At 49.5% G+C, this 25,063-nt stretch overlaps 1 protein-coding gene and 1 long non-coding RNA gene across 7 annotated transcripts in view; one reads left to right on the top strand and one right to left on the bottom strand.

Moving 5' to 3' along the window:
- The window catches only part of JCAD (junctional cadherin 5 associated), a 57,623-nt gene that overhangs the window by 5,236 nt on the left and 27,324 nt on the right, over positions 1-25,063 (top strand). The window contains exon 3 of one of the 3 annotated variants that reach the window (XR_007707790.1): positions 5,668-5,906. The exons of the other annotated variants lie outside the window; for them this stretch is intronic. The gene's annotated coding sequence lies outside the window, so the exon portion shown is untranslated. Of the gene's footprint in view, positions 1-5,667; positions 5,907-25,063 lie in introns of those variants that run through there. 3 annotated transcript variants of the gene reach the window in all.
- LOC118247350 (uncharacterized) lies at positions 576-24,992 on the bottom strand. Of its 4 annotated transcripts, XR_007707791.1 has the most exons (7): positions 24,502-24,831; positions 23,703-24,083; positions 16,693-16,929; positions 15,658-16,286; positions 2,795-3,635; positions 2,065-2,132; positions 576-999 (listed from the first exon to the last, which is right to left on the bottom strand). It is a non-coding gene; the product is annotated as an uncharacterized LOC118247350 (long non-coding RNA). The 4 variants fall into 4 exon arrangements; XR_004778406.2 differs by lacking the exons at positions 2,795-3,635; positions 24,502-24,831 and adding an exon at positions 24,850-24,992; XR_004778408.2 differs by lacking the exons at positions 576-999; positions 2,065-2,132; positions 2,795-3,635; positions 24,502-24,831 and adding exons at positions 12,268-12,378; positions 24,850-24,992.

The following is a 25,063-nucleotide window of genomic DNA, read 5'->3' as shown; positions in this document are numbered from 1 at the left end:
TGTAGGTGGTGCCCCCAGAAGTGCCACCCCACCTGCACCTGGGGACCTTGGGGACACGAAGTTGGGATGCCTGGGGACATGAAGGTGGGCTGCCTGACCCAACGCCAGGAGCTGAGGTGAGCAGGGCTTTTGGTTTGGGGTGGAGTTTTGCAGAAAAGTGTTCTGCATTTTCTTTTTTTTTTTTCCTTTTTTTTTTTTTTTCTTTAAATTTCAGATTCGCTAGCCATGGAAAATGAACCTTTCAATAACATTTAAATTATAACTTCAGACCCTGTGGTTCTGGGCGTTTTCTGAGCAATAGACCTTCAAGACACATAAAACATTCTGGGCTATTTAGCTGGAGGCCTCAAATCTGAGAAGGACCCACTACTCACCATACGAAGATTTTGATATTATACATAAAAATAGAGGATTCACCTTGCTTCTATTTAATTTTAGCTAATGGTGCACATTCAGCAAAGTATTAGGTTATTTTCATGTTATCTGTTAAAAAGTTTGCCTGAAATAATCAGTATCTAAGTGGTGGAGAACTACAGTCCCTCTTCTGTGTTTCTAATTCCACAGTATTCCTGCATCTCGATGATTCATATACTGGCAAAATCTCCACAGCCAGTGTACGTTTGGGTAGGAATTGGATTACTCACCCACATAAGCAAGTGCAAAGGAGGTAATTCGTTATGCTGTTCCTCGGCTATAATTGAGCCTCGGCTTCCCATTCTGGGCTCTATGTGGGTTTAATCGGGGGAGCTATGCAGAGGAGAAGTACCACAGCCTCTCTGAATCATTTTTATTCTCATCCCGGTTCTTTATCATTAATTACATCAAGGCACATTTCCATGGAGACCGAGAGCAGTGCCATCAGCCCGCAGTCCCTCCGGTCCCCCGGCACCTCCACTTGCTTTTCTAAGTGCAGTGCTCCTCCAGCAGGTCCCTGGGGAGGAAGAGGCAGGCTGCGTTTTGATCGAGATCCTCCTTGTACTGAGCGTAAATTTCAACAGGCTAAATAAAAAGATACGTCCTGTTAGAGAGTGAGTGCTATTGGTGAAGCTGGGGGATCAATTAGTCTTTCCTGGTGGCTGAGGATGATTGCAGAAACAGATTTGAACATCAGGATGGCACTGAGTATTACTTTCCTCCCATGGTGAATGCAGTACGTGGAAAGTCTGCCTCAGACATCCTTTTCCTTTTTTCAGTCTGAACTGGAAAGACCTCCTTGTACTTTCCTCTCCACCACGCGAGGCCATCCTCAGCAACATGGACATGGTATCGCAGTTTAATAAATTCAAATCAATACTTCATTACTTTGCTCTGTTAAGATGAAGCACGTTTTTCCCCAAGTGGGTACGAAGGGCTTTCATCCAGCCCTTGCTCACATCTACCCAGTCACCTCGTGTTGGCGTCAGGGTCAATCCCCTCCTTTAATTTCCTCCCGAATTTATTCACAGCATCTGGCATAGACCTTTGACTGTGAATGTGTCTGAAAGAGTATTTCCAGAATAAAGTCCTTACATCTTTTTAAAAAATTTTCTTGCCTGTACTAGTCAATCTGAGCAGCCGCATGATAGCACGGAAGGGCTTTTTCTTCCTCTCCTTCCAGTGGTAGCTCTCACATAGCTCCTGCATTGCACATTGCGGCCCTGCTTTCCATTTCATGGGACCTCCTGGCAGTCATACCCTTGCCTTTGTACACAACCAGGTCAGGAAGTCACATTACAGGTAATCTGAGGCAACTGCGTGGCCTTGAAAATATTGTTTCAGAAATGTACAGGCCGCTTAATTCTGGAGACAAGTCATGATGATGGTTCAGAGCTGAAACGACTCGTTTCCAGCTTGAACTGAACCAAAACCTCTGATTTCCTCTTGGTCTGACATTAGTCTGTGACCTCCTTTTTGTGCTCTGGTGTCTTGTGGGAGCTGTAGCTATCTGCAAGAGCTCTGGCTCACCCGCTGGGCTGCGTGCACCCGCGAGTGGAAGCAATTGCACTCCTGTGGAGCTGGGAACACCTCTTGCACCAAAGAACAGGATGTTCTCAGTCCTGCACACCTGTAACGGGAGGTACTCACCCAGCGCAAGGTCTTTGAGGAAGCAGATTGGAGTAGAAATCCCATCACCTCCGGGAAGCCCTGGAGATCTCAAGTAGGACACCGAAAAATGAAAGGAAGATTGGTCACGGTGGTGCTGGAGGGTTACGGAGATCGCAGGCATGGGGGGCAGAGGCAAGAGCAGAGCTGGGCACTGTGACCACCCTGCTGGGCACCTCTGCGAGGTCCCTGACTCTTGCATGGCCAAGGGCTGCACAAATTAATGTTGTTTTAGTTCGGCCATGCTCGTGTGGCTTTATGAGTGCTGAAAGCAGCGTGAGCCCGAATGATTAACTGTTGTTATTTATGAGGTATAATACTGCCCAGTCCCGGGGCTGAACTTTCCAAACCAAAGCCCAGTGTATACAACCGGCCCTGCCGCTCTCCAAACAGTGCCCAGCATCAATCACGGCGCTGTAAACTGTTTACATAGAGCTGCAGGCGTCATAACTTACTGAATAACTCTCTTGTCAGTCAGATAAGTAAATATTTCAAGAGACTGTGAACATCATCACCAGCCCCAACTGCCCAGACCAGCTCCAGATGGACCCAGTTTAACAGGGGACCAGAACTGCCTCACTTTGACGTCCCTGCTCCAAATCGGGTTGAGAAGGGATCTGAAAACAACCCCCCGAGGGAGGCTGATGCAGTTTTAAAGATGCTCAACTTTCTGTGGAGCTAACAAGAGGAGGAAACCATGGCAAGTACTTACAAAGAAACTATCTTTCTGAATTCGTAAATTGGCATTCTGGGGAGCCGGAGGGTTCCCCTTCTTCTCCATGTCCTCCTTGCTTAGCCAGACAGATGAGGTGGAGGACAGCAAATGCCTGCAGCAGAAGGGACGGGCAGTCCTCTCCTCAGGCCATGTCTAGGGACCACAGTATCTGGTCTGTCACACTGGTTGGTGACGATGGATGGTGGCAGGGCCTCCACAAAGCCACCTTGCGGGTAGTCCCATGGGTGTGAGGAAGGGAAAGGTGTGAGGACGAAGGGCAGGTGCTGTGAGGACTGCTGGTGCTGTGTCGCAGGGCGGCTGAGGGGGACAGTCCTCCACCAGAACCCGCCAAAGGCCATGCACAAAGTTCAGTATGAGCTGAAAACTTCATAACTCATTGACTCGAGGTTAACCTGATGCTGAGCCATCGGCCAAGCTGCATGTTTGGTGTTTGCTCCTTAGGTTTTTGACCGGGACCTACTTCCATCCAGTTCCTTTAGAAAGATTTTGATTCTTTCTCTCTTGAGAGATCAAGATATCTCTTCCGTACCTCCTGATTATGCTGGTGCCGAGGGGAAGTTTTCCTAAAAGTGTGTTTCCGTGCATGGTGTGTTTTACTTATTTAGTGTCAGAGGCATGTGTGAGGCTGCCTGTGTTTACAAGAAGGCAGGGTTTTCATCCCAGGACTAAACCAAACGCTGCCAAGACAGCGCAGTGCGGGCATAAATAAAAGATAGCTTGTAGAGACTGTCGGCAGTTCTCATCCCCTTAAATGTCTGCTCCGGTTTGTGCACCACCACGCTGACTGCCTCTCCAACCTCGATATCCTCAGTGGTGCCTGGTATAGGAAAACAGGTGAAGTAAGAGTAATTCCTTACAAGTGGGTAGATGCAGAGGGGAAAAGGATGCAGAAGCGACATCGACTTGGTGGTGCACACCCCCGTGTGAAATGCAGTCAGCCCAGGTGATATGTTTGTGTCCTGCAAGCACGGAGAGGTTTCGCCTGCTGTAGTAAAAGTTTTCTAATTCCTAGATAACCTTGGTTGAAAAGGACAGCACAGAGTGAAACATGCAGGGGATATGCCAGAAATAAAGGTGTTATTTTTTAAAAGCGAGCTGGAAATGCTCCAGCTTTGGATCCAGCTCCAGCTCTAGCTTCCAGCCGTGGATACAAACCCACACGTATTTGGAAATGACCTGAGTGCCACCAGCATAGAGGAACATGTATGTGTGCTGTGTTGGGAAGGGGAAGGGGAAGGGGAAGGGGAAGGGGAAGGGGAAGGGGAAGGGGAAGGGGAAGGGGAAGGGGAAGGGGAAGGGGAAGGGGAGGGAAGGGGAAGGGGAAGGGGAAGGGGAAGGGGAAGGGTAGAGAAGGGGAGGGAAGGGGAGGGAAGGGGAGGGAAGGGGAGGGAAGGGGAGGGAAGGGGAGGGAAGGGGAGGGAAGGGGAGGGAAGGGGAGGGAAGGGGAGGGAAGGGGAGGGAAGGGAAGGGAAGGGAAGGGAAGGGAAGGGAAGGGAAGGGAAGGGAAGGGAAGGGAAGGGAAGGGAAGGGAAGGGAAGGGAAGGGAAGGGAAGGGAAGGGAAGGGAAGGGAAGGGAAGGGAAGGGAAGGGAAGGGAAGGGAAGGGAAGGGAAGGGAAGGGAAGGGAAGGGAAGGGAAGGGAAGGGAAGGGAAGGGAAGGAAAGGAGAGGAAAGGAGAGGAGAGGAGAGGAGAGGAGAGGAGAGGAGAGGAGAGGAGAGGAGAGGAGAGGAGAGGAGAGGAGAGGAGAGGAGAGGAGAGGAGAGGAGAGGAGAGGAGAGGAGAGGAGAGGAGAGGAGAGGAAAGGAAAGGAAAGGAAAGGAAAGGAAAGGAAAGGAAAGGAAAGGAAAGGAAAGGAAAGGAAAGGAAAGGAAAGGAAAGGAAAGGAAAGGAAAGGAAAGGAAAGGAAAGGAAAGGAAAGGAAAGGAAAGGAAAGGAAAGGAAAGGAAAAGGTGATGATTTCTTCCATCAACCACTGCCTGCTCCTGGGCACATACCCTGCTGGCCTCTAAGTAGCTGTAGTGTTGTTATCTGTGCTACCTGAGGCTTTTTTTTGTAAGCAAAAGGTGCTCTGTAGCTGTCTCTGTGTTCCTCTTGACCAGTCTCTAAAATGGGAACTTAAAGAATGCAAATGGGGGTACATTTGCCTTAACTAAGTGCTTTTCTTTTCTTATCTTCACTGGTACATGTCACTGTTTTTTCATCCATTAGTGATTTTTTTTTCCTCTTAACATCGTCTCTGATTTCTGTGTCATGAGGGGGAGTATTGTCAGATCTCATTCGCATGATGGGAGAGGCAGAAAATCCGTCCCATATATCATGTGCCCTTGGCTCCCAACACCACAAAGGATTTCTTCAAGCCCTGCTCGTTATCTCCTTTTATACTTTAAAAGAGAAGCTAAAATGCTGGTGACAAATGGCCTCGTTTATCACATTTAATTGACTGACTGTTCTTTTAAGCCTCTGAAATACACACTTTGGGCCAAAGCACTGGAAAAAGAACATGCCATTTATCCTGGTCCGCTGCCAGGTCACATTAAAAAATGTTCAGGAGGTGTTTGCTAGACCAGTACATCGAGTGTGCTTGCTCCAGCAGCGTGTCTCCAGCTGTATGCTGTGCTGCTCTCTGGAAAGGAGGCTGAGCAACTGCTCCAAAAGTACTTTTTATCCTTTGCTAATAGCACTAACCATTTTACTAGTGATCTGTGGATGTGCAGCACAAGGTCTGCGCCCTCTGCAGAGGGTAGGACCTCCAGAAGCTCCACGAAGTGGAAACCTAGACATCGGGAGGTGGCCTGCTGTACCACTGTGGGGTTGCTTGTGTTTTTGATGGTAACAAAAATGAATTGCAGGCACCCAAAGGGAGGCCCCTTGCTCCTATCCCGTGCTTCCAGCCCCTTGCGAGCCTTGCCCTGCCACAGTAGAGCCCCTGCTACCGGCCTCCATTGGATTGAAGAGACGTACGGTGCCGTTTGGGAGGGACGATGGCACTCCTCTGCCCAGAGCTGGCACTGCCCCTGTCCTGGGACGCAGCTTGGCTTGGAGGGCCTGCACCTGCACAGGCTGAGTGTACACCTACCGTGTCATACTGTTAGGGGAAAAATAAAAACAATAAAAAAACCCTCCATTGTTGAACACGTAAATAGAAATGCAACATGTGAGGCATCTCCCTCCCCTCTGTTCAGCTCCCTCTGTTAGCGTGAGACTTCACTGAGATTTTCTTACGGATAGGGATGCTGTTCCTCAAAAAATGTGTGTACAGGTATAGGCGGGCAGGTAGGCTGAAGAAGGTGGTGTGGATTGGAGAAGAGGTGGCTGAGTAGTGAAATAACATTTATCATAAAAGAGTGAGCAAAAGGAAAGCAAATAAATTGTTCTCTGTCAGTGCTGTAGATAGCGGCCATGTGCTAAAATTTCAGTGGGGGTGTGTACTTCGTCTGGCCAGGAGGGAGTTAAGAAAGAATTAATACAGATTCAAGACAGATTTAAGAAATGTTCCGAACAGTAAGAGCAGAAAAACTCTGAAAGACTTCATCTCAGGAGGCTGTGGAGGTTCTGTCAGAGGCTTTCAGGGGCAGGCTCTCCATATGTCTGCAGGCAGTGCCCGAGGCACGGGGTGCAGGGATGGACTGAGGGCAGCCTGGGGGCCCTTCTGCGTGACACTTCCAGAGTACTGACCCCAGCAAGAGACTCCTCTGATAAAGCTCTTACAGAGAACATGACTCTGGTTCTGAAACCCCCACAAACCCCCCCCCAAAAAGGGGGGTTCTCTGAAGCCCCCCCGAAAGATTTCAGGCTCAGCCGAGCCCTTCCCCAGCCGGCAGATGGAAACCTGTCGTCTCCTTTCCCCATCCCACCCTGCTGCCAAGGGGTGCCCCGAAGCCCCCGGCACCCCACAGCTGCTGTCCCCCATGGGGACCTCGGACCCCGTCCCTCTGCGTTCACCCCACGCTCACCAGACCTCGGGGGGACTCAGCATCGCATCCAAAGGAGGAGATTGACACAAATCCCGCTGTCCCAATTAGCAGCCCGCCTAATCCCCGTGATGTCAACAGGGCTTTGCATGGCAGGATTTGGCCCACCGCCCTCCTGCGGGAACTGCAGAAGAGCTTTGAGTTTTATTCCCCCCTCCCGGCCACGGCATGAGCCGGTGGTAGGAGACAGCAAAATGCACTGCCGAGCTGTGTTCGTATCTGTGGGAAAATGCGACAGAAAAAGGTGTTTCTGGAGGAGCGCAGGGAAATCCCGCTGGGCTGCTCTTCTTTAACTCTAAAACATACGTATATGGGTTTGCCTACATTCGTGTGGCTAAATATATTTTCACGTCCAACACACACAGCCTCTGGGGCTAGCACAAGGCACACGGGCGGCAGGGGGAGGAAGAGGGGGAGGCCGAGGGGGGGAAGCTGCTGTGGGACGCCGCGGCTCTCCGCTAACCCCCATTTCTTACTCCGCTGGAATGCAACCAGTGACTGTTCCTACTATTTAAGGAAAAAGGTTCCTATACAAAATCCTGTGGTTTTGAAGTGATCCTTTTATAGGCATAAAGAGATTTTTCCACATCCCTCTGTTTGATTTCTTTTTTCACTCGGACCTGGCTACTCACACAGATATTTACAGGATACCACGCGCAGGAATCGTTCCTGCTCTTGGTGCTGGAGCTCAAATATCCCCCCAGCTTACCATAAAAAAAAAAACACAAAAAGCCAAGCAAACTGAAGTCGCTTTAGCCATAGGACAGTGTGACTGAGAGTTGAATTTGGTCCCGTACCCATCCCGAGGGATTTGGAGCTGGAAATGCCTCATCATGGAGCTGAACGTGCTGTGTGTTCTGCAGCGGGCTCACCCTAATCACAGCTCTCCCTAATGAATTGTTTACGCTCGTGTTTCTCAACAACAGGGCATGTTAATGGAATTTGTAATTTCCTTGGTTTGGAATAAGATTAACTATATGTTAGCCTCGAGTTAATAGCAGGGGCTTTCAGGGTGTTTATCCTAAACAGTAATTGGATGCAATGTGCAACGTGTGCCTGCAGCAGAGACCTCAACAGCCATCCCGCCTTGCCCAGGGGTGTGCCCCGCTCCCAGAAGTGGGAAATGTGGCATCTGTGCTTGTTCGGGTTCGGGGAGGGGTGACCCCAGGCGTCCCGTGCCCCAGGCAGCGAGCACTGCCAGGGACCAGGGAGCAATGTGGGGTGCTGGGGACTGTGAGCGCAGGTGCCCATGTGTGAAGGCTTGGGGGGGCTCAGGTGGGATGCATCCATCCAGCTGCTGCTGAGCCGCTTGGCCCAGCCAAACTGATGGGATGCGAGGGGGAAAAGCAAAGCTCAGGGACTTACAAACAAGTCCACGGCCACCTGAGATCTTCTCAAGTCACTCTGCAGGCAGCGGCATCCTTGGGGTTGTCCAGGCACAAGTGCTGAGCTGGGGGTCTGAAAACAGCATTGCACAGCTCGGCGCTTTATAAGGACCAACACCATCTTTAATTTATTACTCCAGACTATACAATCACATACAGCGCTGGAGGTAGATTTTCTGCACGAAACTTACAAAAGAAGGGATTTACAGAGTCCCAGTAGCCGCTTGGTGCCAGATGTCTATTAGCTCATCACATACATATGCCGTGCAAAGATGCCGGCACCAACACTTCCCTGCTGCCGAGACACGCCTGGTACCACCAGCTTGTGCTGACATCAGTAATAACCTGCCCCAGCATCTCCCCCACCGGCGCTGGGGGAAGTGGAGAGGACACATGTTCCAGATAGAAACACCACCAGGGTCTGTTCCCACAGTGGCTTCAATTTATCTAATTTTACCTCAGATTTGATCTGAGTGGGAGGGATTCCTTCACAAGCTGTGTCCTGTCTGACAGCTTACACACTTCTAAAAAATGAAACTACGGGAGTGATAATAGGAGCAACGACAAAACTACTTCAAAGCAGCTGAGACTCCCAAAATGTGATAGAAAAACTTAACCTGCTACCTGGCTCCCCCTTGACAGATGAGGGATGTTCCTCATTCCTGCTTTAAGGTGGTGTACATCTCCAGCCTTAGAAGAATGACTCCTGATTTACTCATACACCGAGTGAGTGGCAAGTGCCGGAGCTGGATTTGGGGTCATTGGCACAGGTCTCAGTTCTCCAGGCTTTGAGCTCCCTCAGCTCATTGTTGAATCATCAGTCAAAGTCATCGTTTAAGTGTGCACAAAGCCCCCATGGAAAACTGTGTGATCCAGATACGCATGCAGCTCATCTAGCATGAATGACTAAAGCCAGGCTAAAGATACATTGACAGAGCGGGGATGGAAAACTAAGTGATGCCCGCCTACAGAGGGACAAACTCGTAGCGCTCTCCCCAACTGTGGGTGGTCCATTGTGCACCATTCTACTCAATGAGAACATTAAACTCATACTTGCGAACCTAATTTGAAAAACCATTATCTAGACTTAACAATGGAAGTATTGTAACCTCCTCATTTGCACATATTGAGCCTCAGCCCCCAGTTCCTCTCCAGCACACAGAAGTCTCTTCAAAGTCCTGCGATCTGATTTGAAAAAAATGCTGTAGGCGTAAAGTTAGCGTGGAAGTACGCGGCCCACTGATGCCTCTGTTTTCATCCGCACAGAACACGAGGCCAGCAGATGATTTATTTTTATTGGCACTGCGGTCAGATAAGCTGCCCTTATGATGAATGAGAGGAGCACGGGTCGGCCTGAGCTGTCAGTCAGGAGGCAGAAAGACTGCAAAATGCAATTTAATTACATACTCCTTGAGCGTGCACTGCTGGGTAGTGCCAGGGTCCCGCGCCTGCTGCTTCTCCCATTACTCTCAGAAATAGTGCTCCTGGTCGAGGAGGTCACTATTTGCCCTTGGACCGCTCTTGATCTTTGTAAATGCTGTGGCATGTCATGGGAGATTATGGCTATGACACGACTGAAGCAAAAGTGTCTGGCTTAAAATTAAGAACTAAGTATCGGGGCTGAACATCAGGTGTGCTTCACCTCCTGCCTTCCCTGGGCAGTGGGGACAGCCTGCAATTTGCCATCTGTGACCACCTCAGAAAGGTTTCTGGACCTCGCTGTAACAAATCATTTTCCTCTGGTTGTTGTTCTCTTAGTTTTTACAAACCAGACTTGTTGCAATCACCCGGACTTCGGAATTAAGCAAACAAACTTCTGATGGATGTTCTCACTCCTTCTGCGTTGCAGCCAATTTATCCTATGCTTTCCTTGAAGGAGACCTTGATTATCACGTAAATTAGATTTTTACCCTCTTCTTCTGAGATCTCAAGTGGGAAATGAATTTTTGGGGGGATTGAAGGTTGCTAGAGAACTCCAGCAAGTAAAAAGATCATGAATACAAATGGACGGCTTGGGAAGAATATCAAAGGATATTAACAGCACCGCAAAAATGCTCCAGAGCTTTAGAGCTCAGTGCTGTGGGTCTGTGCGCCTTCACAGCTTTGCTCGCGCTGCTCGGACGGTAGCATCGTGATTTGTACCACTTTCTGCCAAGGAGGAAACGAGGCAGCTGTCCCACAGCTTCCAGGCCAGTAGCCAAGACCCCAGAGAAGAGCACACTGCAGCCCCGTGTGGACGTGGACGTGCTCTGGGCGTGCTTCAAGCACCCACAGCAGAGAGCAGGGCTACTCGCACTTTCGTGACTTAAAGATGTTCTTCCTAAAACAACAGATTTTGTCATGGCTTTTTAAAAGTCACTTGTTGCAGGAAAACTCTGCTTTTAAGCAAGTATTTTCCAAATGATTTAAAAAATGACACCTGTAGTTTAAGTTTCTAATTTCTGAAGAGCAAAATATCCTGAGAGATTTGATTTTTTCCATTTCATCACAACTCAAAAAAAAAATCACAGAGGGATCTTTCTATTTGTTTTGTGGTTTTTGTTTGTTTGTTTGTTTTGTTTTTTCCTTTTTCTGTCCCTCTGCAGCTGCCTGGGTGCCTCCTGCCAGCGCACTGGGGCACCCGATGGGGATGCTGGGTGCGACCCCAGGCCTGGCGCTGTGTCCAGCAGCTATTCCAGTGCTCCTTCTCCTCCCTTTTTTCAGCTAGGTCTTAGCAGGGGTTTAAGTTTCCTTTTTGCCAGCAGCTGCACACACTCGGTACTTGCTGCTATTGGCACTGAAGATCAGACTTTGGAGGGCAATGTGCTTTCTGTGATGAAATCTGGTTGGGAGCGGTAAAGATCTGAGGGCTCCCTCAGCCAGAAAATTGGATCCGGCTTACCTGAATGTTAGGTCATCTGGGCTGGAGTTAATAAATAGCTCGGGACGAAGGTGGACAAACAGAGAAGGAGCTGCTCTGTGCACGTAGGAGCCTACTTTGCTGCAGGGTCTGGCCCTTCATGCCGTCCTGCGGCTCCTCCTGGGAGGGCTCACCTGGGTGAGCAGTGGCTGGTGCTGAGGACCCCAGCTCAGTGCATGTCCCAAACCTGTGGGGACTTCATGGCCTCGAGATGTCTCCTCTATCAGAACTGGGTGAAACTGGCCGTCAGATCCACACGTTACCACGGGCAGGTGAACAGACAGAATGGGTCAGGCTTTGGTGGTAGAAAATGCAGCTAGCACATCCCACTGGCTATTCACAACTGTCACCCAGAAGGCCAGGTCCTGCTGGAACTGGGCTGCCAGGTGCTGGTGACACCAAAATGCATTCCCAGGGCCATCGTACCTGCAGCCGGGTGCCTGGGTCCTGTCCCACACGTGCAGACATCTTGGTGCACCTACCCACGCTGGAAACACTGGGCATGCCATCGCACCGTCTTGTAAGTGAGGGTGGCTGGTGTCCCCGGGGTTTGCTGCCTGCACCACTGCCCATGCAGAAACCCTACACACATAGCCAAAGTCTTTGGGATTTGTCCCTATAGAAATGCCTGGAGAGGTGGAAAAAGGTGGATTCTGTGAGGAAACCTTGGTGTATGGTAGCTCCAAATATGCCAAACTGCTACAGGAGAGAAGTCCCCACTCAGGGGGTATGCCCTGTCCCCAGGAGCATCCCGCAAGCTCTCTTTTCTCTGGGCCATGGGTAGTGTGCTGCCCATTTCAGGGTTTGCACAAACAAACACCAATCCCAGAGTTTCTTTCCAATGCCTCGGGTTGTTTCTGCAAGACTGCACAGTCACGGTTGTGTCCATGCACGCGTCCAAGATATCTTGGTTTGGAAAAGGGGTCAGGGACAAAGACAAAAAACCCAGGAAACACACCAAAAACATGATTTGTGGTTGCCATGGCTGTAATCCTGCCTCGTAACCCTGCACTGCCACATCTGAATGAAAAGAGAACGGGTGAAGTGAATGGGTCTGCCATGGACCCTGCCACCCTGCCCTCCACCCCTCTCTTTTTGGGTGCAGGCAGCCACAGAATCACAGCATCACAAAACAGGCAAGGTGGGAAGGGACTTGCAGAGGTCGTCTTGGGACTCCAGTCACCAGCCATCACCTTGTTTGTCCATCTTCTTCCTGACCAAGACGAGATTGTTCTCTTCGGCTGACAGAGGCTGAAAAATACGGCTTAGATCTGATTTTCTACCACCGCAGTTAGACTTTCTGTTCTGTACAGGGGAAACAATGAAAGGTGAAATCCCTGTAGGGAAGGATTTGTGAAATTCTGCAGGAAATTGGTATTACAGATAATTGTTTCCTGCTGAGGGGATCTAACAGAACTTTGCAGAAAAGCTGCCCTTTTCAGCAATATCCACTGCAGTGTACCCAGGCACAAAAGTCTGTCTCTAGCACAAATGTGCATCACTGCGCATTTTCCTGCTGCACCTGAAATCTAATATTGGTTAATTCCACCGGGATTTCCTTCATAAGAGACAACATAGTGTAAATGATAAACCTGTGAAATTGCAGATGAGGTGAACTGTTGGGTGCCTCGGCCTCTGGAGCACCAAGACTTTGATTCTTAATGGCAGCTATTGAGCCTTGCCTTTTGAAGACGTGCAGGGAAGATTTATTGACTATCAGCAAAATCTTCTCTCCTAAGTAGGCTTGTACCATTAGAAGGCACCAGTTTTGTTCCACTAAGGATAAAAAAGACACTTATAAGCAGCAGCATTCTTGTATCTGGTCCCCAGTATTTTTAGAATAGGTCCTTTTTTTGGTCCCTGTTGAAGGTACTTTGTTAAAATAAGCCAGCATTATCAGAATAACAGATACAGCAGTTGATGTGATACTGGGTTTTGCCATTATATACAGTTATGGATACATGTCCAGGAAAACGGATTTTTTTTTTTGTAAGCCTAGACGCCTTTGGTAAGCTACTGTGAGCTTCAGTCATGCTAACAGTGGATGGGGGAATGAGCCTTCAGACAATCTTTCCTCTTCATGCTCCTGCTAAACTTACCAAAGTAGACAGACAGCACTTTCTGGGTCAGAAACTCCTGTCCATCGATCATAGCCCTCTTATTCAGCTCCTGCCAACAGCTTTAGGCTTGAAGCAACAGAGACTTTGAACTAGATAAAAGGAAACTTCTGCTTACAATTATTTCAATCAGAACAAAACCAAGAGCGCTGTGACTGTTTTATTAATATGTGTGCTTTGCTGTTCCCAACCTTTGCAAAATCCGTGTATCTGGTTCTCCAAGAATATTACTACTTGGACCTAGTTCATATGGATTGCAAAGGATAAAGACATTCCTGAAAGCTCACTTGCCAGCTCCACCGCTCTGCCAGCAGCAGTAATTTGAGAAGGAATGATGGTCCCTTTGAAATACGGACTGCAGTGTGACTGGAGTACTGGGCCCAGCTAGATGCACGTGCATGGACAGACCTACAGACAACCCGTTTTCCTCATCTTCACCCTTCTGCTGCTGTGCAGCGCTCCTGCTGAGGGCACTGGAGGCAGAGGAGACATCAATTCTGATCTTTGAAATCGTTCCAGAAACATGCCACCGCATTGGGCTGTCCTGACAGTAGCAAGAGGAGCAAGGACTGGAGCAGAAGCTCAGATCTCCCATTTTCTTTTTATGTCTCAGTCATAGCTTTATGAAGAATTAGAGCATTTTTGCAGGACTCAAGCGTGCTGACAGTATCCGGTTTAACATGATAAACCTTGCTTGCCATCCCAAATTTACGAGCTATCAGATCAGCTCGTCTGCTAGGTTGTTACAGCCCCTCCCTTACATCATCAGGAGTGAATGTGTTATATCGATTATGCCTTTTACAGTCCAACGTGGGTTTAAGTAAACCGCGTTAACTGAAGGGCTTAATGAGAAAAACAGCTTCTGCATGTAGAGCCCTACCTGAGACACAGATCTGAAATGCGCAAGTGTCTGTTACACAGACCCTAACTGCTTTATCAGATGAGAGGAGAAACCTGGCAAAGCTTAATGATCTCACAGCAAAAGACATGAACGAGGCTGAGAGGCTTCTGTCAGATCACCCAAACAGATACTCGGGCTGCAGGACGGCGTGCTGCCATCCCAGCTAATGAGTTCCCAGCACAAGCACCTCAGCTCTCCATTTCTCCAAAGAGTTTCCTGAAAGGTAATTGACTTTTTGTGAGCAGAATGAATAAACCGTAGCAGAATAGCAGCTACGGTCTCTTGTGCTCCCTGTCAGTCACTGGACTTCAATAACCAGATTTCTGTTACTATTTTGAGCTCTGTCTTGAAGAAAGAGGCACATGGACAGACATACTCTGCAATGTAGTATAAGAGTTGGTTAATGGGGGAATTTTATACCTTGTTAGGAATGACTTTAAGCTGTTCTTGTGTAGCTTTGTTAATGGGTTGTGGTATAACTGGCATCCCATGACCCATCCAGCTTCCATGCACACTGGACTGCAGAGTCCACCTGGCTCCAACTTCTCCTACCAAGCCCTCAGTAGAGGGCAACATAAGAAGGACTTCTATTTGGATCCCGCACAGGGAGTTGGAGGTACAGGGAGTTGGAGGTTGGTTTGGATACCGACAGGGAAGAGCAGCACCAGCCAAGGTTTGAGCAAAAGCAGCTTGGACTCAGAGCCCAGGGCACAGCCACAGGGCATCAGAGAGCCCCTGAAGGTGGCCACCTTCCCCTGGGGGGCTGGAGAGCGGAGAGGCAGGAGGCAGGCTGTGGTGGCCAAGCCCTGCTAAGATGGCAGCACCTACAGCCACCCCCTTGCAGAGGTCCAGGTTTTTAATGGAGTTCTGGGAAGGGGCGTACAAAAGGGAGAGCCTAAGTCCTTAGGCAGCTGTGAATTGCCGTCTTGGATTTAGGCACCTAAGTGCTTTTTTGGACCTCATCCCAAACACTTCATTGAGTGAGCGTTGCTTTAGCTTTAACAACAGCCTGGTCAGGGGATAAGCAGCAACACAAACACTCCAAGCTGCTCTTCTAACGCATCCTAGGTTGCGAACAAATGATCGGTACAGAAACAGCTGCACTGAGTTATGGTGTCATTGCCCCAAGCCGTTTCCTTCACCGCTTCTACAAGGAAACACCCCTCAGCAGCGCTTTCCTCATTGCTTTCGCTGTAACACCATCGGCCCGGGGCGCTCCAGAAAGCTCCCGCTGACTTTGTGTTGAAATTGGTAAGCAGCTCCCACCACCCGTGCCTCCGACCCTGTCAGGGAGGAAGATGGCTCCCGGCAGGTAGAGGAGGACAGCAGTGTAAAGTAGCGTTGTTTCTGTAGTGATTGTTTGCCTCCTTCCTTAAATATAGAGAGGTCGCTTGTAAGGAGCTGAGCTACGCCCTGAGCTTTGGGACTCGCTCTTACACCTCCCTCCTGAGGCGTGTCAAATGCTTACAGGGTTTGTGGTGCTGCTCATGACCACAGAGTTCACATGAAGTAGAAAGAGAACAGAGAATCTTCTGGTAAAGAGGGGAAATAAATGGCAAAGCTTACCTTCTGTCACTTGGGACACGTGTACGTTGACTTTGGAGGACACACGGTCACAGGTGCACGCTGCCTGCAGGGCACAACAAAAGACAGAGCTGAAGTAAGACGACTCATTTCCATTTCAATTTTCTCCTTGTAGTGGATGCAATTCAGCTTTGTCCGATGCTGTCTGCCCGACTATAGCTGCATGTGCCTGGCAGTGCTTAGTCTCGTTTCAGACAGTTCATTCAGAGGCTGACTGGCTGCTTTTCTCCCAGAGCCTGCTGCGGACAAACAAGGCTCTCAAAAACAGTCTGAATGAAGGGTCTCCTTCTAGATTCAGGTCTTTTTAATACTTCAGAGGTGAAGTGAGGTCTTGTGAGGTCCCCGCTGTCTGGGAAGGGGGACATGGGACCCCCCAGAGTGGGGACTTGTCTGTGGGGATGACCAGGTTCGGTCAGGCTGGCAGTGTGATTAAAGGGTGTGTGGTATAAATGGACCACAGCTCCCCAGCCTTTGCACGGCCTGCCTCCTGATGAGAGGGTGCGTGACACTTCTGTGCTGCGCTGCGACCTGCCAAAACATAGGGGGTGAAGCTTGAGCCCGTGGAAGACAGGATGTGATAAATTAAGGCTTCTGTGGTGGTTGTTTCTGATCTGAAATAGAGAAAATACAGCATAAGTATAGGTGTAATTTCCACTGATGAGTCTAAAAGCCCTCTGGTGATTCAGACAGGCTGCATAAGTTGTACAGGAGGCAGCCTCAAGCCAAAACAACCTAGTAAAATGCACATGGATGCCTTTTGATTAATCTGAATGAGGCTTTGCCCAATTAAAGTTTTTTATTATTTTGGTGCTTGGTTCCATTTTCCCTCTGGTGTTGGACAGACGGAGGGAAATGGAGGAGTTCAGCTTAACAAGAAAAACATTTAGCATGAGAGCTTGGACTTCCCCACCTTCCAAACAAGACTTATTTGTAATATTAGTATCAGCTTCCACAAGACTGCTTAAGAAATTAACAGACTTCAAAGACTTCCATGCTAAAATACACCCCCCTACACACCTGCAACCCCTTATGGTGCAGGCGTATGTTCTGTTGGTGCTGTGATCCTTTGCACAGTTGTTGTAATTTAACAGGTTATCCAGCAAAATTGTGTTTCCATGATGTTGCTCAGAAAGTTCTGGGCATGAGTACTTTCCTCAAAGAAGTGTCTCCTCTCCAGTCCCTCCAGAAGCACTGCAAGTGGACACCAGTTAGGAAAGGGGGATGAGAGCAGTATTTGACTAAGTGCAAACTCTCCTGAAAAAACAATACAAGAGTGAGTAAGAGTTAGCTGCAAGAACAAACTATACAAGCACAAGGCAAGTTTATTACTGTGGGTCTAAAGACCCCACTCACATCTAAACCTGTACACCGGTGGGAGTGAGGGGGAAGGAAAGCAGCTTGTCGAGCATGCCTCTGTGCCACGGGGATGCTTTACGAAGCTATATTTTTCTATTTTGGACCCACGCTTGACGCAGAGGTGGGCCTGTGCTGCCCCCACAGATAACAGCACGCTCCTGAGGTGATTTCACAGCTTCAAGGCAGCCACTTTGAAAAGATTTTTCTATTAAGAATGGATTTGAGCCCTAATCCCTTGACCCCGCCGGCACATCAGAATGACAGGTCCCTGCTCCTGATAACAAACCTCTGCGGTGCCCCTGCCTGTTCCCCTCACGGAGAGCTGCGTGGGGCAGCTGCGCTGCCCTGGCCGCCCTCCAGAGCCCGGGGATCTGTGTAATCTCCCGTGTCAAGATGTGTTTGGATACAGAAAGCCGCACCATCCTGGTGTATATCAGCTAGATAACCGGAGCGGCCTGCCCCAAGGAGACAGATTCCTTGTGCTCTGTGTCCAAAAGCCGTCCCTCCGCGGCCTTTCTGGTGGCTCTTCAACCCCGAGCGACACTCGTGCCTTCAAGGGGCTGATCTCTGGGAGATAAACATAGCTCTTCTGGTTCCAAAATTACAAGCCATTCTCACATTTTTTCTCTTTAACAGACTGTAATTTCAGCTTTTTGGGTGAGGCTTTTTGTGGGAACGGCCTGGCATGAAGGGGTCTTGCAAACTTTTGTTGAACTCTGTGAGTAGTCCCATTACAGGCAGCCCTGCCTCATGCTCCCGCCCCTGCCACCACGCCGAGCTTCTTCTACAGAAAAATAAAATAAAATAAAATAAAATAAAACAAAACAAAAATAAAATAAAATAAAATAAAATAAAATAAAATAAAATAAAATAAAATGTTTTCTGCCCTTGATATCTCATAAAATGAGCTCATGTAGATGCATGGCAGGGAGGCAGTATTTCAGAAAGGACAGTGTTGCCCTTTGAAATAAACGATTTAAAATTTAATGCTGCCACAGCTGAAGGCTGGAATTGGTGAGCTGAAGTTAAATAGCTATTATTTAAATCCTTATGGAACTAATAGGAACTATGCCGCAGAGCATTTATAACAAGAGCCGTTTTATTGTGTGCTGTGGTTTGGTATTAAAATGCACTATTTCCGTGATGTTCCCCCGTTCCCCAATGTGGACCTGTGGTCCTTGGGGAAGGGCTTACTGCAGAGCGCAACCCCTCCAGACTCTACTCCTTGATATTTACTGCTGCAACCATGGGTTCTTTTGTTGCCTGTATATGTTTTTCATTTGCTCCTCATGAACCCCAGGGCTTCAGTTGTATCTTAGAGCAGTGATTGCCACAGCCTAACTGCCTGCAGCAGAAAAAAGTACAAATCCCTACATCAGTACTGGGTTTGCCATCTTCCAGCTAACTGTTTATACGTGTATGTTCAGCAAAGGGAGGAGACATTCCCAAACTACCTGTCCTGTTTCTACATTACTTTGCATGCTTTTATCACCCCACCTCGTGTGCGTCCCTTCCATCAGGTGCCCCACTACTTCAGCCTCCGCTCTCCCAGATAAAGAGCTGCTCAGCACACACACTGTGTGCTCGTCAGTTAAATTATTTGTGCTGCTAAGAACATGTTTGCAGCTGTTCTGAAGATGAAGTGGCTCTTTTTTTCAAAGTAGCTTTGTAATTAGCTTCATGAAAAAGGCAAAGGATCTTCAGCCGATGCCTGTGGGCAACCTGAATTTGCTCTCAGCCTTCACCGTGCTGTCAGTAGGTCACTATCTGGCCTCCCCACAGTGAATCTGCAGTCACAGTTTGACAGTGCTGTGGTGCAAAACTCTGCGAGAGGACAGGGTGCACCCAACTGCTTGACCAGACGAGCACTGGATATCAGGCATGACCCCGGGGGCTAAGGAGTGTTGGCTGGGAGCAGCCAAGCACCCCAAATAACAGTGAAGTGGGCATTTAGATCATCGAGATCTTGTGGTAATATATGAGATCCAACCAGAGTCCCTTCTTCTTTTACCTTATTTGAAGTGTGCTTTCATCAGATTATTCCACAGTGGTGTTAGTGGGATCACAGCCCTTGCTAGCCCCTGCTTTTTGACTAGAGAAATAAAGCTAAAACCTCACCTGTGCTTGTAAAAAGACCACTTCTCCGTTGTATACACCTCAAATGTCTGTTCTCAGCCATGACCTCACTTGCCATCGTCTGCAAGACTTCACTCCCTAATGAGTGACACGTGGATCATTAGCAGAAACGCTGATGTGGCCATCACAGCCCTTGGCCTTCATACCTAGGCTTGTGGACATCAGCAGAGATGCAGTAATGTCTCCAGTGTACTGTTTGTATACCCTTGTTCTTAAGGCATCAAATCCCTATTACTTCCATTGACCTAATGCAGATCAGCCTTCTGTAGGGCAGTGGGCATCCAAATTTTAAACTAGGAAAAGTAGGCCAGATCCAGCACCAATATTCTTTGCTATCGCCCAACTATTCCCCTTCTATCCACCCCTGCCTTCTCCTGCCCCTTCTCCATCCCCAGTCCCAACACTTTCCCGGGAGGCCTGCTGGAGCTCCCAGTCCTTCTTGAGAGCTTCTCAGCTGAACGACTGTACAAATATTTTAGTCAGAAAACTCTTCTGAAAAATTAGGCCTAACAGTTCTGTTCCCGGTCTGGGTGATGGGAGCAATTCCTGTTAGAACTTCCCACCTCTCTGGGGTGTTGTGATGAGAAACTCATTAATATTTCCTGAGCACCCTGAGCCAACTCCTTGAATGAAAGAGCTGCAAGGATTATTTTAACAATACTTAGCACTTCAAAAGTTTTAAAAACACTACCTAATTTTCTCAAATGTAAAACAGCTAAAATTTGAAGGGTAATTTGCGTGCCACACCTCTTAACCTCTTCAGCAGCCTCCTCAATGTTCAGGTGTCTTCACACACAGTGTGTGTGTACGGTTCCTCTGGGTTAACTACTCTTTTATCTCTAGTTTTTTATCCATTTTTTTTGTCCCTCCATCATACATTCAGGTGTGATACAGATGCTCACTTAGTCCTTATATCTAAAGGAAAATACACTCCATCAGTGCACCGACCCAGTACTCTCTGGCAGCCTATGTAGCGGTGTGTCAGTGACTGCCTCGTACCTATTTCCAAAAAAAACGGTGTCCAAGAGCCAGCAATTGCCTGAGTTACACAGCCACAGCTCAGACTGCAGCAAAGACTGACCAAGGCACAGGCACTTCTCCCACTGCACCCTCCCTCAAAGTCAGAGCCAGTTGTGAGACCTCCCTGCTGTCCCCACGCTCTATCCGTTTGCTGACGAATTATCGCAGCCTCTGGTCCGACACCTTGTGCACAAACCAACTGGTGTGTATTACATCGTCCTTGCAGAGCAGTCACCACCCGGTATCGTGAACTATTTCCCTGTGTTCCATACACACCCATCCCATCCACTTCTCTGGGACACTTAGGAAGTGGTAAAGTAGTTAAGGAGTTGAATCCCCAAATATCAGGTCAAAATACAGCTAAAGAAGTACGGAGGACAAACGAAAACATCTCCTCTCCATGGCAATGCTTAGTGTTTCCCTTGATGTAGCTATAAAATATCTGAAGCTCCTCTGTTCCAAACTGAAGAGGTGCCAATTCTATAAACAGGTGATTACTGGCGGGAGGAGTAATGTGACATGTTTTCTTGCAAAAGTGTAATATCTGTTTTGTTTATGAATAGCATCTGGTCTAAGAAAGTTTCATATATCGTGGCTGTAACATGCCATATAGGACGGACAAGAGGAAAAAATAAGCACGGTTTTAATAGCACATCTGTGGCTAGTTAGTTATGGTAAACTTCAGGTATGTGGTGATTTCAGCGTGTGTTCCTAAATACATCCCCAGCAACTGGATCTAAGACAAATGCTGTTACTGCATTTCAGGGAATAATTAATGTACCTAGCCACTTAAAACCACACCAAAATTTGATGGAATCTGGTTGACCTCAAGGTAAAAAACACTGACACAAGATCACCTAAAGGCTGAAAGCTTGCAACAAGCTAGGTAGGGATGGCAGGACAGCTCTGGCCCTGAGCAGCAGTGCTGATGATGGGAGACAAAACACAGAAGAGTCCTGGTGAGGGAGGCTTTCAGGCCAGAGCGAATTATAAAGGCATAAAGCAGCAATAACTTGCACCGAGCAGACCAGGACTTCCCATTCACTCATCACACAGCAACGGCCAGCAGCAGTGCTGGGGCTGAGGAGCTGGCCGGTGCGCAGCATGCGCCGTGTTTTTCCTTTTCCCCTCCCTGCGCATTAACTCATCTGTATTTCCCCCATCTGGCCTGCCTCTCCCGTGTTTGTGCGTTCCTGCTTTCCATGATTTCTCCCTATAACGGCCACTAACTCAAACTCGAGGCTAACTGACTCCCGAGGAGCCAAGCCTCAGTGCTCCCTCCGGGCACGCAGACCCATGGGACAGGGTGCAGGGGACAGCCTTACCTCCTGCTTGGATGGGGCAGCCTCCCCGTGCCCCATGCCACAGCTTTGCTGCGCATGCTCGCAAATGGCTTTTGACTCGTGGTTTCTTTGCCCTTCTTGCCCACTGCGAGCCATGCGGAGCACCCAAAGTGGCAATAATGGCTCTGTCCTCTCCTGTCTCATTGCGTCACTGACTTTCGCCCACCTCAGGAGCCCTCAGTGGCCGAGCCCTGTGCCAGATGCTTCAGGGCTCTTTTCTCTTCTGCAGACCCCATTTGTATGTTTCTCTCGCAGCCACACTTAGTTCTTACAGCTGTTTTAGGTTGGGAGTGCCAAACAGAAGATGGTCAAACTGTGGTCCCCTTCTCCAGAAAGAGCCAGGAGAGGGACATTTCCGCAGGACCGTGGGCTTTGCAGGGGAGCAATGCTCCGCTGGCCATGCACATTTACTGCGATCACACACACACACACAAAAAAAAAAAAAAGCAGAATTGCTTTCCTCCTCTGCTTTTCCTCATCTTTGCCTTTCTCCAAGCATCCTCGCCCTTCTCCACCTGAGTGAGACCATGACCCCACTGATCTGGGCACTGAGCTGCGGCAAAACCAGAAGCTCCATCAGCCCCAAGAGTCTGCTCGCTAGCAGGCTGAGGGCAAGATGCAGGAGGGGCAAAAAAAAGTCCCCAGAAGCCACACTGCTGGGGAGGGGCAGAGCCCAGCGCAGCGCTCAGAGCTCCCCAGCCGCAGTCCGGTGTCTTCGTGCCATGCACCAGTCCTCTGCTCAGCCCCCCTTACGTGGGATTTGGGGCTGCAGCTGTTCACAATTGCTAATTGTGAATCCAGCCTGAGAGAATGCCCAGATCATCTTGAAAACGATGTGATTTGCTTTCTGGTGTCAGACCGCAGAGCTACGTCCAGGTCGTGTTTTCAGGCTTTTCTCTGTAACAGGAGAGCCAGAAGCACAGGTGGCTGTTCTCTTTGTTTTAGGAGGAAAGCTGTTTCTCATTTCAAGACCTTTTGATTTTTTGATTTAAGGAAACCTTTGGAGAATGCAGGACTCCTAACAAATTTGCAGAAATGCCTTCATTCAAGGGCTGCACCTCCCTTTGCAGCCCACCACGTACCCTCAGAAGAGGTGTAACAAAAATAACCCCAAACACAGAAATGCAACCGGCACCCGGCTTTGGGGTGTGCTGCCTTGTGTGCTTTTATCGCGCTGTCTGCAGGCAGTGAACTCCTGAGGGCAAGGACCTGACCCTTCCCTTCACGTTGACATTGTTCAGAACATGACACAGGCTTCCTTCTCCAGAGGGGCTGCTCCAGCTGGTGCCCCCCCACCATCTCCCAGTGCCGCAGCAGCTCCTGGCCTTGCTCTGTGTCCTAACCCCCAACAGGGAGGTTTGGGCTCGGGAAGGAGGGATGTCAACAGGACCATCTCCTACAGCCAAGCAAACAGCCCCGAGGTGCAGCCATGCAGATGAGGAAATCATCCTGGATTTTTATTTATTTTTTCATACAAGACAGTAGAGACAGGTATTAAAAAAACAGCTCCCAATTTGCCTGTCAGAGTCAAGATATTTAAATAATAAACCTTAACTAGTGCCAGCAAGGCCTCTTTGACAGAAACCTGTGCTACCATCACGCCCACAAGAAGCTGTGCTCTGACAAAACCCAATCTTTCTGCTCATTTACTGTCAGCCACAAGGCTTTGCTGTGGGCAAAATACAGGGCTACCTGACCAGCAAAGCTGCGGGAGCTGCACAGGTACCCTGCGGGGCTGGGGTGTGAGGTGCTGCACGGGGTCCTGCTGGAGGTCCCCCTGCCACCAGTGGTGCTGCCCTTGGGGGACGCTTCACGTGCCAGAGGCTGCAAGCAAAGCCTCGCTGCTGGAAGGCAAAAGGAGATGCCTGAAGAAAAGCAGGGCAATGATGATTACGTTGAAAGCAGGGCACCAGGAACCTGCACCTGGTTCAGGGCTCTCCTGTCCAACTCCTGGGAGTCATCACTCAACTTCCAGCCCTTGCTTTCCCACTCTTAGCCAGAGCACGTATTGAATAGGGCTCTGTTTGTGAACATGCTTTGATGGCCTAGGGTAAAAGTCAATTAAGACATGGCGAGCAGTTGGCGGGCCCAAGCAATTGCTGAAGTAAATGATTCACAAACATGCCCTTTCCAGAGCGTCATTAAACTGAAGTAGATTTTCAAATGATTCACCTGTTTCTTGAGGCTGAATAAATGACGGGGAGTGGAGAGGTGGGGAAGCAGGCAACCAATAATGCTCCCAAATGTCACAGTGAAAACCGTGGCAAGGACGAGCCCTTTGGGCACGTGGTCTGCCCAGGCCAGCAGATGTGGCAGCTGAGGAAGGATGCACTCTGGTCCCTCTCCCTCTTTGCTGGACTCTTTCTGCAGATCATCCCCATGCAGGTAAAGTTGATATTTTCCATCATCTGCCCCACATGGGAGCGTGCTCCCAGCAGGGCTCCAGGGTCAGGCCCTTCTGCATTACCTTCCTGGAGGGCTGCACCGCCGTTGGACGTGTCCCCAGCTCAGCTTTGCAGCGAAGCGCCCAGTGAGCAGGCTTGTGATGGTGGGCTGCGATCATAGAAACATAGAACCATCAAATCAATAAGGTTGGAAAAGACCTCCAAGATCATCTGGTCCAACCATCCCCCTGCCACCAATATCACCCACTAAGCCATGTCCCTAAGCACCACGTCCAGCCTTTCCTTAAACAACCCCAGGGACGGTGACACCACCATCTCCCTGGGCAACCCATTCCAGTGCCTGACTGCTCTTTCTGAGAAGAAATGTCTCCTCATTTCCAACTTAAACCTCCCCTGGCGCAACTTGAGGCCAATCCCTCTAGTCCTATCACTGGTCATCTGCGAGAAGAGGCCGACCCCCAGCCCCCCACACCTTCCTTTCAGGCAGTTACAGAGAGCAATAAGGTCTCCCCCGAGTCTTCTCTTCCCCAGACTAAACAACCCCAGCGCCCTCAGCCGCTCCTCACAGGACTTGTGTCCCAGGCCCTTCAGCAGCTTCGTAGCCCTTCTCTGGACACGCTCCAGGGCCTCGATGTCCTTCTTGCAGCGAGGGGCCCAAAGCTGAACACAGCACTCGAGGTGAGGCCTCACCAGAGCAGAGTACAGGGGGACGACCACCTCCCCGGTCCTGCTGGCTGCACTGTTCCTGACACAGGCCAGGAAGCCGTTGGCCTTCTTGGCCACCTGGGCACACTGCCGGCTCACGTTCAGGCGAGCATCGACCAACACCCCCAGATCCCTTTCCTCTGCACAGCTTTCCAGCCACTCTGCCCCAAGCCTGTACGCTTAAACACGGTAGGGACCTCAAAGATCACCTCACTGCCCCGGGCAGGGTTGCCACCCGCTAGCTCAGCTTCTCCAAGCCCCCATCCCTTGAATTATGCCCGGAGAGAGGGGGCAGGACGGGAGCCTCCAAGCGAGCCCCAGACGCCCTGGGGGGGAGGGCGAGCCCCGGGAGCCTCCCGCGGCCGCTCCGCCCCGCTCCTCCCGTCCCATCCCAGTCCGTCCCAGTCCGTCCCATCCCAGCCC

This window comes from Cygnus atratus, chromosome 2 (assembly GCF_013377495.2).
Source record: "Cygnus atratus isolate AKBS03 ecotype Queensland, Australia chromosome 2, CAtr_DNAZoo_HiC_assembly, whole genome shotgun sequence".
In the NCBI taxonomy this organism is placed as follows: Eukaryota; Metazoa; Chordata; class Aves; order Anseriformes; family Anatidae; genus Cygnus; species Cygnus atratus.
The sequence above is the reverse complement of the archived record's forward strand: the minus strand, read 5'-3'. Positions and strand labels throughout refer to the sequence as shown.